Consider the following 11,449-nt stretch of genomic DNA (forward strand, 5'->3'; position numbering starts at 1 on the left):
CGAGAGAAATGCACAGCATCTCTTGGTTCCCTGAAGTGCACGTGTCCTACGCCCTTGGATGTCTCCATGATAGAAAAAGGGACTGATTTTTACCCAAAACAGAGCTCCTTTCTCTCGGGAGCTTCTCATGCTGCGTGTCCTCCTCTCTTTCTTGTATTTGGCTATGACTTTAGGCTTGTTCTTGCTACTCCTTAAGCAGACTGAAGCTTCCCCGGAACATCACATTAACTGCTTTTCACTACCTCTAAGTGCCTTTCCTCCGCTTCTCATCTAATTAATTAGTGCTATCCTCTTCACGCCTGCTACAGAGGTATCTTTCCTACCTGGTACAAGCTAGAAGAGCTTAGCAGCATCCATACGTCTCTTTCCTTTAGTCCTCACAGTAGACTTGCTCGAGGTAATTTGTGTTGAGCAGTAATCAAGAGAAAGTGTCACCAAGCCAAGGCTGCATTTGCTTGTGTCTTATGGAATCCCTGCAGCTGTGTCCGCTCCCAGCTTCCTGTGTGCCCCAAGCATCCTCGCTTGCAGGGCAGTAGAAGATGCAGAAAAGTCCTGGCCTTAGTGGAAGCACTGCCCTGCAAGAGCTAAGACATCCCTCTTAGCAGCTCACTGTAGCCCCGAAATCCCAAAAAACGGCACGTGCCAGCTACTGGGAAGGAAATGAACTCTGTCATTGTGATATACCCGCTCAAGGCCCTGCTCTTTGGCCCAGGTGTCTATGAGGTGGTTTTGGAAATGAATCCTGTTGCGTGACTCCGTTCTTTCTGGGTGCTACTTTTCAGTTTAAAGCGGTTACTCCTTGTCCTGTCACTCCAGGCCCTGATAAAGACTCCCTCCCCAGCTTTCCTACAGGTTGCCTTTAAGTACAGGAAGGCTCTCCCTGGTGTCGCAGTAAGCTCACGTGTTACCCAGGTGTCACAGTTATTTCCTGTGATAGGAATAATGACCAGGGTTAATCTATTGCAGGTGATTTCATACAATTATAGAAAAGCTTTTGTTGGAAAGCACCTTAGAGGTCTCCAGATCACCCGCGTACTTCAAGCAGGGCCATTTTTAAAGCCCTGTCATATTGCTCAGGTGCTTGTACAGTCAAATTTTGAATGGCCCCAGCAAGAGACCCTACAGTCTCACTGTGTGCCTTTGCCAGTGCCTAGGCAGAGTGTGCTTCCCCTGCTGGTCCTGGTGAGATGAACTGATACAAGTTTTGAGAAAACAGAAGTTTATGCTACTGCATGAAGTACCCTTTGTAACATTTTTTTTTTTAACCTTTACTGTTTCATATCTGAAATTTGAAATTCATCAGGGAACTCAGCCTGGCACACAGTAAAACTGATGGCAGATACTTCACAATATTATTCGAATTTCACGTAAATAGAACAGACTAGCAACTTACTTAGGAGAAGTAATACGATTTCAGAAATATTCAAAACCAAAGGCATTCCAAACTAAGTTTAAGTTCAGAGGAAATCCAAAGGAAAAACTAATTTTGAAACTAATAATCAGAGAACATAATCTTCTACAAACGATAGATTTTCCTCCTGTATTGGGTAATTTTGATCTGTCTTTAATGATCATCTAGACATGGCTTTGACACCGAGTATTTTGCTTTGCCACTGCATTAAGTCTTCTTCTCATGTGTGGTAAATGTCCTGCTCTCATGGGATGGGCCTAGGAGACATACGCACTGTGTCTCATGATGCTTGGCTATCATCTTAAATCTGTGAGAAGAGGAAAGGTCTCGCTGCTTCCTGAACAGGGAATTGGATGTCTGCAGTTGAGAACCCTCTGTCTAATCTAGAAACGTGAAGGAAGGAGTTTGCTGGATTGCAAGTGACAGTGAAGAAAGCCACAGATGACATATCAAACTGATTAAAATGTTATTTAGCTCAGGGCATGGCTAATGATGTGGAGCTGGAATAGTTTGACGATTGTAATTACACTCACTATCATTGTTATTTGTTTACAGGATGGTAATGCCTAAAGGTCCCGCTGGAGCCTGAAACAAGGTTGTGCTGGGTGCTGCACGTGCATATATCAGTGGCGATTTGAGAGCTAGTGATACAAACAGACAAAACAGAGATTGAAAGGAGAAACAGAGGGATAGAGAGAAGAAGATCTCCCTGCAGGTCATTTAGGGGAACCAGCCATGAGTACAGTGCATCCAGGTCTCCAGTGCTCTGCTGGCCCAGCCAGATGAATGGAAAACATTGCAGCTTTGGAAAAATAGTGTTTCTTCTAATTCTTTGGCCACACTTTTGATGTTTTAGGACTGCTTTTTTTTTTTTTTTTTCCCTTCCTTTTTTTCTTTTCCCCATTTGTGCTAGAAAAGGTGAACTTTTCAAATACCTATTCTGAATTAAAATATCGTTTTCATTGTTATGTTTCTGTTTTGTTGGCACTATTCATAATGACTTCTACCCTTCAGTGGCAGCAAAAGCTTATCATACCGTACAATTGGAAAGATCACAGAAAACTTCAGAGCTTTTGAAGAAAGGTGAGGAAAATCCATTCCCTGTTCTAGGCAGAGAGAGTGGCTGATTTCCAGAAAGGTAAATGGGCAGGATAAGGCCACTTCATGTTCACTGATGGCCAGTTGTACGGACTGTGAAGATAACGGACTACCAGCACAAGAGACGGTGCCAATAATCTAATCCAATCCAATCTATTTCAAGTGGTAGAGACCTGATACTCTATGACAATGTGAGGAAGACCTAACTGTCAGGCAAACTTTGAGATGATCATGTTCAGGATCTAAAACTGTTATGACAAGTGTCAACACAGGAAGGGTGAAACAAAGGCATGAATGTCATACAAGTACTGATAAATCTCAGGAAGGCTGGAAACCAAGGCAAATGGATGGAATAAGATGGTGCTTTGTGTTAGCAAGAAGCAGAGGATGGAGAAATTAAATGTTATGGGTCAGCAAAAGAGTGGTTTTGTGCAAATCACTGCTAAAGATAGACAGCCTTGCTAGCCTGCTCTTTGCTCTTAGCTCCAGTCTAATAGTGAATTCTCTCTGTACAGTTATCAGACACGTAAACAATAATGGGAATTATGGGAGACTTTAACTTCCCAGCAAAAGATTGAAAGATAATTACCACTTATGTTCACAGAGGTGTACTATGTGATGGATTTCTTCCCAAAAGTGAAAAAATATAAGACCATTTTAGACTTGGCTCCTGTATGGGTTTAAATGTAGTAAAATTTGAATAAAGTGTGATCATGAGCTGACTTTTCTCATTTTACATTTCACGACAGACAAAACCAGGTTTAGAATGAAGGTTTTGAGGCTTAGAAATGCAAACTTTGAAATCTAAGGAAATGAATAATTGAGTCTGACTAAGCAGCTCTGGGACTTGAGTGCAGAGAAGGCATAGTTAAAATTCAAAATTCAAAGAGGAAAAAAGCGATGAGAAAAGGCATGTTTCAGAGGTTAAAAACTGCAGAAATAAAGTAAGAATGACCGAAAACTTCCTTCACATAGGAAATTAAACAATAATAGTAAGTGGTACTTAAGCCACAGAAACCAGGGGGAACAAAGAGAACAAATTAGGACAGTTGCACGCTTGAGGCAAAAATAGATCAAAAGTTACTGATGTCTCAAATGCTGCAAATCTTATTTCCTGCATCTAACAGCAACAACAATGTGATATTAAGGGCAGTGACAGGACTCCCATTGAAAAGGAGGGTAGGGCACTAGGCGCAACATCATCTGAGGTGAAATAACAATCTATAGCGATTCAAGTGAAAAATGAAAAGCTGATATCTACCTAGCCTATTAACAGCATTGGCACACAGAACAACAAGTCAAGTAGGAAAAATGCATAACAATTGTGCAAATCAGGGATAGTCCCCAGAATGGGAGAGTAACAAATACACCTCTGTCCAGAAGAGGGTAAAGAGTCATCCAGACAAGTGTGGGCCTGTTAGTTTGACATCAACACCATGCAAAGTTTTGGAGCAAGAACAGCTAAGACCAGGGAAGGAGGGGGTAATGTGTAATTTACAAAATAATTTATCAGAGCTAAATTGTTTCCAGATAATTTAATAGCTTTCCTTTCTAGGACCAGTTCTTCCCTACACAGGGGATGAATTACATCTATTTCACTTTCTGTGAGCTTCTGATACATTATCTACGGATTTGGGCTTTGGGGCTGCAAGTGAATAAAGGGAATTTACAATTGTTCACACTGAAGAGGGACTTACCAGCAAAGGAGTCGTTACCTATGGTAATTCTCAGAGACAGTTCTGAAACTGCAGCTGCTAAGGAGGCAAAGACTCATGGAGAAATGTAGGCTGGAAGGGACCTCTGAAAACCCAACCTCCTATTCAGGGCAGAGCTGACTTCAAAGTTAGATATGTTCGGTATGGACATGGTGGCTGAAGATTAAAAATTACACATGAGCTTTGAGATTTGCAGGGGACATAAGGTTGGGAAGTACTACCAAGCCTGACAGAAGGATATCGCTTGTGATTGAAATGGTTCAGGTGAAGTGACAGGTGATAATACAAAGCAGAGCCATTCTCAGAGATTCTCAAAAAAGGGTGTTTTTTTGTCATGTTTGCTATATGGCAGTCAGGAGTTTAAAGCAAGCAAACAAACAAACAAACAAAAATGACAACAAAACCTCACGTTCATGCACTGTTAGCACAAGGAGGACTGAAAAAGTTTAGTGGTTATATAGTGTGTATGGCTATTCATTTTTTTTTCCCTCCAGTATGAATACACTGGACAAGGCAGCCCTGACACTCATTTGAGACATGAGGCACAGTTCTGCCACTTGTATTCACATTGAACTTAGGAGGAAGAGTTCACAAGACAGAAGGAACAAGTTGCCTATTGCCTGGAAGGGAATGAAAGGACATCATTCTGCCCGGCCAGATGCCAGTTGAGAGAAGAATATGTTGTCTCTACGTAAATGAATTTCTTGAGTAAATATCAAGGAGAAATAGGAAATGTGTAAGTTGGGAGACACATCTGAAATGATGACTGCAGTTGGCTTATGAGCAAGTTTGGACGGGAAATTGGTAGAAACTTCCCATTTTAAGAATAAAGTGCACCATAGATATGAAGTCAGCATTCACCTAAAGAGTAATGGCCAACTCAAATCCCCCACAAGAAAGCAGTGGACAAACCAGAACACTAACAAACATGTTGGGGTCTAGAGTCAAATAGATATACCTAACTTTACTATGCCTAAACATCTGAGGGATTGCTTTTAGAGGCTGAGGGCTTGTACCCCATTTCCAATCACTTTCTCTGTGCCCCCTTCCCCAGAGAAGGAAGCTGCTTGGCTTCCCTGCCCTCTGATTCAGCTGCCCGCTGAGGCTGCCCGCCCCTCAGCACCTCTAAGCAGCAGCACCTTCACGTCTCCTCCTGCACCAGCAGCACATCAGCGCCTCTTGTTCCAGCAGCAGGACATCGGCGTCTCCCATTGCACCATGCAGACCTCCACGCCTCGAGTGCCACCAGCAGTACTCAATGCGAGCTGGACGCTCAGGGCACTTATGGCCACCCACCTTTGTGAGGTCAAAGGCTGACAGTGACTCTCTGCTGACCTCACACGGCTCTCGGGCGCCCCGATGGCAGAGGTTACGGCGCTAAGCTGACTGCCAGGAGAAAAGGCTGACATGAAATGGCTGCTCCACAATGCCAGGAGCAAGGTCTGCTGGAATGGGGGTTCGGAGGGGAGCTCGGCCTTGGGCCTGGGAACTGTGCCTGGGAGCCAGGGACGTCCTTGGTGTGCAGCTGGACACCTGGGCCTGAGAAAGCAAGGTTTCTTTAGAGAGAATTGGAAGCATCGTCACCTAGTGGCTGTGTCAGGGGGACGAGAGAAATGCACAGCATCTCTTGGTTCCCTGAAGCGCACGTGTCCTACGCCCTTGGATGTCTCCATGATAGAAAAAGGGACTGATTTTTACCCAAAACAGAGCTCCTTTCTCTCGGGAGCTTCTCATGCTGCGTGTCCTCCTCTCTTTCTTGTATTTGGCTATGACTTTAGGCTTGTTCTTGCTACTCCTTAAGCAGACTGAAGCTTCCCCGGAACATCACATTAACTGCTTTTCACTACCTCTAAGTGCCTTTCCTCCGCTTCTCATCTAATTAATTAGTGCTATCCTCTTCACGCCTGCTACAGAGGTATCTTTCCTACCTGGTACAAGCTAGAAGAGCTTAGCAGCATCCATACGTCTCTTTCCTTTAGTCCTCACAGTAGACTTGCTCGAGGTAATTTGTGTTGAGCAGTAATCAAGAGAAAGTGTCACCAAGCCAAGGCTGCATTTGCTTGTGCCTTATGGAATCCCTGCAGCTGTGTCCCCTCCCAGCTTCCTGTGTGCCCCAAGCATCCTCGCTTGCAGGGCAGTAGAAGATGCAGAAAAGTCCTGGCCTTAGTGGAAGCACTGCCCTGCAAGAGCTAAGACATCCCTCTTAGCAGCTCACTGTAGCCCCGAAATCCCAAAAAACGGCACGTGCCAGCTACTGGGAAGGAAATGAACTCTGTCATTGTGATATACCCGCTCAAGGCCCTGCTCTTTGGCCCAGGTGTCTATGAGGTGGTTTTGGAAATGAATCCTGTTGTGTGACTCCGTTCTTTCTGGGTGCTACTTTTCAGTTTAAAGCGGTTACTCCTTGTCCTGTCACTCCAGGCCCTGATAAAGACTCCCTCCCCAGCTTTCCTACAGGTTGCCTTTAAGTACAGGAAGGCTCTCCCTGGTGTCGCAGTAAGCTCACCTGTTACCCAGGTGTCACAGTTATTTCCTGTGATAGGAATAATGACCAGGGTTAATCTATTGCAGGTGATTTCATACAATTATAGAAAAGCTTTTGTTGGAAAGCACCTTAGAGGTCTCCAGATCACCCGCGTACTTCAAGCAGGGCCATTTTTAAAGCCCTGTCATATTGCTCAGGGGCTTGTACAGTCAAATTTTGAATGGCCCCAGCAAGAGACCCTACACTCTCACTGTGTCCCTTTGCCAGTGCCTAGGCAGAGTGTGCTTCCCCTGCTGGTCCTGGTGAGATGAACTGATACAAGTTTTGAGAAAACAGAAGTTTATGCTACTGCATGAAGTACCCTTTGTAACATTTTTTTTTTTTAACCTTTACTGTTTCATATCTGAAATTTGAAATTCATCAGGGAACTCAGCCTGGCACACAGTAAAACTGATGGCAGATACTTCACAATATTATTCGAATTTCACGTAAATAGAACAGACTAGCAACTTACTTAGGAGAAGTAATACGATTTCAGAAATATTCAAAACCAAAGGCATTCCAAACTAAGTTTAAGTTCAGAGGAAATCCAAAGGAAAAACTAATTTTGAAACTAATAATCAGAGAACATAATCTTCTACAAACGATAGATTTTCCTCCTGTATTGGGTAATTTTGATCTGTCTTTAATGATCATCTAGACATGGCTTTGACACTGAGTATTTTGCTTTGCCACTGCATTAAGTCTTCTTCTCATGTGTGGTAAATGTCCTGCTCTCATGGGATGGGCCTAGGAGACATACGCACTGTGTCTCATGATGCTTGGCTATCATCTTAAATCTGTGAGAAGAGGAAAGGTCTCGCTGCTTCCTGAACAGGGAATTGGATGTCTGCAGTTGAGAACCCTCTGTCTAATCTAGAAACGTGAAGGAAGGAGTTTGCTGGATTGCAAGTGACAGTGAAGAAAGCCACAGATGACATATCAAACTGATTAAAATGTTATTTAGCTCAGGGCATGGCTAATGATGTGGAGCTGGAATAGTTTGACGATTGTAATTACACTCACTATCATTGTTATTTGTTTACAGGATGGTAATGCCTAAAGGTCCCGCTGGAGCCTGAAACAAGGTTGTGCTGGGTGCTGCACGTGCATATATCAGTGGCGATTTGAGAGCTAGTGATACAAACAGACAAAACAGAGATTGAAAGGAGAAACAGAGGGATAGAGAGAAGAAGATCTCCCTGCAGGTCATTTAGGGGAACCAGCCATGAGTACAGTGCATCCAGGTCTCCAGTGCTCTGCTGGCCCAGCCAGATGAATGGAAAACATTGCAGCTTTGGAAAAATAGTGTTTCTTCTAATTCTTTGGCCACACTTTTGATGTTTTAGGACTGCTTTTTTTTTTTTTTTTTTCCTTCCTATTTTTCTTTTCCCCATTTGTGCTAGAAAAGGTGAACTTTTCAAATACCTATTCTGAATTAAAATATCGTTTTCATTGTTATGTTTCTGTTTTGTTGGCACTATTCATAATGACTTCTACCCTTCAGTGGCAGCAAAAGCTTATCATACCGTACAATTGGAAAGATCACAGAAAACTTCAGAGCTTTTGAAGAAAGGTGAGGAAAATCCATTCCCTGTTCTAGGCAGACAGAGTGGCTGATTTCCAGAAAGGTAAATGGGCAGGATAAGGCCACTTCATGTTCACTGATGGCCAGTTGTACGGACTGTGAAGATAATGGACTACCAGCACAAGAGACGGTGCCAATAATCTAATCCAATCCAATCTATTTCAAGTGGTAGAGACCTGATACTCTATGACAATGTGAGGAAGACCTAACTGTCAGGCAAACTTTGAGATGATCATGTTCAGGATCTAAAACTGTTATGACAAGTGTCAACACAGGAAGGGTGAAACAAAGGCATGAATGTCATACAAGTACTGATAAATCTCAGGAAGGCTGGAAACCAAGGCAAATGGATGGAATAAGATGGTGCTTTGTGTTAGCAAGAAGCAGAGGATGGAGAAATTAAATGTTATGGGTCAGCAAAAGAGTGGTTTTGTGCAAATCACTGCTAAAGATAGACAGCCTTGCTAGCCTGCTCTTTGCTCTTAGCTCCAGTCTAATAGTGAATTCTCTCTGTACAGTTATCAGACACGTAAACAATAATGGGAATTATGGGAGACTTTAACTTCCCAGCAAAAGATTGAAAGATAATTACCACTTATGTTCATAGAGGTGTACTATGTGATGGATTTCTTCCCAAAAGTGAAAAAATATAAGACCATTTTAGACTTGGCTCCTGTATGGGTTTAAATGTAGTAAAATTTGAATAAAGTGTGATCATGAGCTGACTTTTCTCATTTTACATTTCACGACAGACAAAACCAGGTTTAGAATGAAGGTTTTGAGGCTTAGAAATGCAAACTTTGAAATCTAAGGAAATGAATAATTGAGTCTGACTAAGCAGCTCTGGGACTTGAGTGCAGAGAAGGCATAGTTAAAATTCAAAATTCAAAGAGGAAAAAAGCGATGAGAAAAGGCATGTTTCAGAGGTTAAAAACTGCAGAAATAAAGTAAGAATGACCGAAAACCTCCTTCACATAGGAAATTAAACAATAATAGTAAGTGGTACTTAAGCCACAGAAACCAGGGGGAACAAAGAGAACAAATTAGGACAGTTGCACGCTTGAGGCAAAAATAGATCAAAAGTTACTGATGTCTCAAATGCTGCAAATCTTATTTCCTGCATCTAACAGCAACAACAATGTGATATTAAGGGCAGTGACAGGACTCCCATTGAAAAGGAGGGTAGGGCACTAGGCGCAACATCATCTGAGGTGAAATAACAATCTATAGCGATTCAAGTGAAAAATGAAAAGCTGATATCTACCTAGCCTATTAACAGCATTGGCACACAGAACAACAAGTCAAGTAGGAAAAATGCATAACAATTGTGCAAATCAGGGATAGTCCCCAGAATGGGAGAGTAACAAATACACCTCTGTCCAGAAGAGGGTAAAGAGTCATCCAGACAAGTGTGGGCCTGCTAGTTTGACATCAACACCATGCAAAGTTTTGGAGCAAGAACAGCTAAGACCAGGGAAGGAGGGGGTAATGTGTAATTTACAAAATAATTTATCAGAGCTAAATTGTTTCCAGATAATTTAATAGCTTTCCTTTCTAGGACCAGTTCTTCCCTACACAGGGGATGAATTACATCTATTTCACTTTCTGTGAGCTTCTGATACATTATCTACGGATTTGGGCTTTGGGGCTGCAAGTGAATAAAGGGAATTTACAATTGTTCACACTGAAGAGGGACTTAGCAGCAAAGGAGTCGTTACCTATGGTAATTCTCAGAGACAGTTCTGAAACTGCAGCTGCTAAGGAGGCAAAGACTCATGGAGAAATGTAGGCTGGAAGGGACCTCTGAAAACCCAACCTCCTATTCAGGGCAGAGCTGACTTCAAAGTTAGATATGTTCGGTATGGACATGGTGGCTGAAGATTAAAAATTACACATGAGCTTTGAGATTTGCAGGGGACATAAGGTTGGGAAGTACTACCAAGCCTGACAGAAGGATATCGCTTGTGATTGAAATGGTTCAGGTGAAGTGACAGGTGATAATACAAAGCAGAGCCATTCTCAGAGATTCTCAAAAAAGGGTGTTTTTTTGTCATGTTTGCTATATGGCAGTCAGGAGTTTAAAGCAAGCAAACAAACAAACAAACAAAAATGACAACAAAACCTCACGTTCATGCACTGTTAGCACAAGGAGGACTGAAAAAGTTTAGTGGTTATATAGTGTGTATGGCTATTCATTTTTTTTTCCCTCCAGTATGAATACACTGGACAAGGCAGCCCTGACACTCATTTGAGACATGAGGCACAGTTCTGCCACTTGTATTCACATTGAACTTAGGAGGAAGAGTTCACAAGACAGAAGGAACAAGTTGCCTATTGCCTGGAAGGGAATGAAAGGACATCATTCTGCCCAGCCAGATGCCAGTTGAGAGAAGAATATGTTGTCTCTACGTAAATGAATTTCTTGAGTAAATATCAAGGAGAAATAGGAAATGTGTAAGTTGGGAGACACATCTGAAATGATGACTGCAGTTGGCTTATGAGCAAGTTTGGACGGGAAATTGGTAGAAACTTCCCATTTTAAGAATAAAGTGCACCATAGATATGAAGTCAGCATTCACCTAAAGAGTAATGGCCAACTCAAATCCCCCACAAGAAAGCAGTGGACAAACCAGAACACTAACAAACATGTTGGGGTCTAGAGTCAAACAGATATACCTAACTTTACTATGCCTAAACATCTGAGGGATTGCTTTTAGAGGCTGAGGGCTTGTACCCCATTTCCAATCACTTTCTCTGTGCCCCCTTCCCCAGAGAAGGAAGCTGCTTGGCTTCCCTGCCCTCTGATTCAGCTGCCCGCTGAGGCTGCCCGCCCCTCAGCACCTCTAAGCAGCAGCACCTTCACGTCTTCTCCTGCACCAGCAGCACATCAGCGCCTCTTGTTCCAGCAGCAGGACATCGGCGTCTCCCATTGCACCATGCAGACCTCCACGCCTCGAGTGCCACCAGCAGTACTCAATGCGAGCTGGACGCTCAGGGCACTTATGGCCGCCCACCTTTGTGAGGTCAAAGGCTGACAGTGACTCTCTGCTGACCTCACACGGCTCTCGGGCGCCCCGATGGCAGAGGTTACGGCGCTAAGCTGACTGCCAGGA

The sequence above is a fragment of the Anser anser genome (assembly GCF_964211835.1).
Source record: "Anser anser genome assembly, contig: SUPER_17_unloc_2, whole genome shotgun sequence".
Lineage (NCBI taxonomy): Eukaryota > Metazoa > Chordata > Aves > Anseriformes > Anatidae > Anser > Anser anser.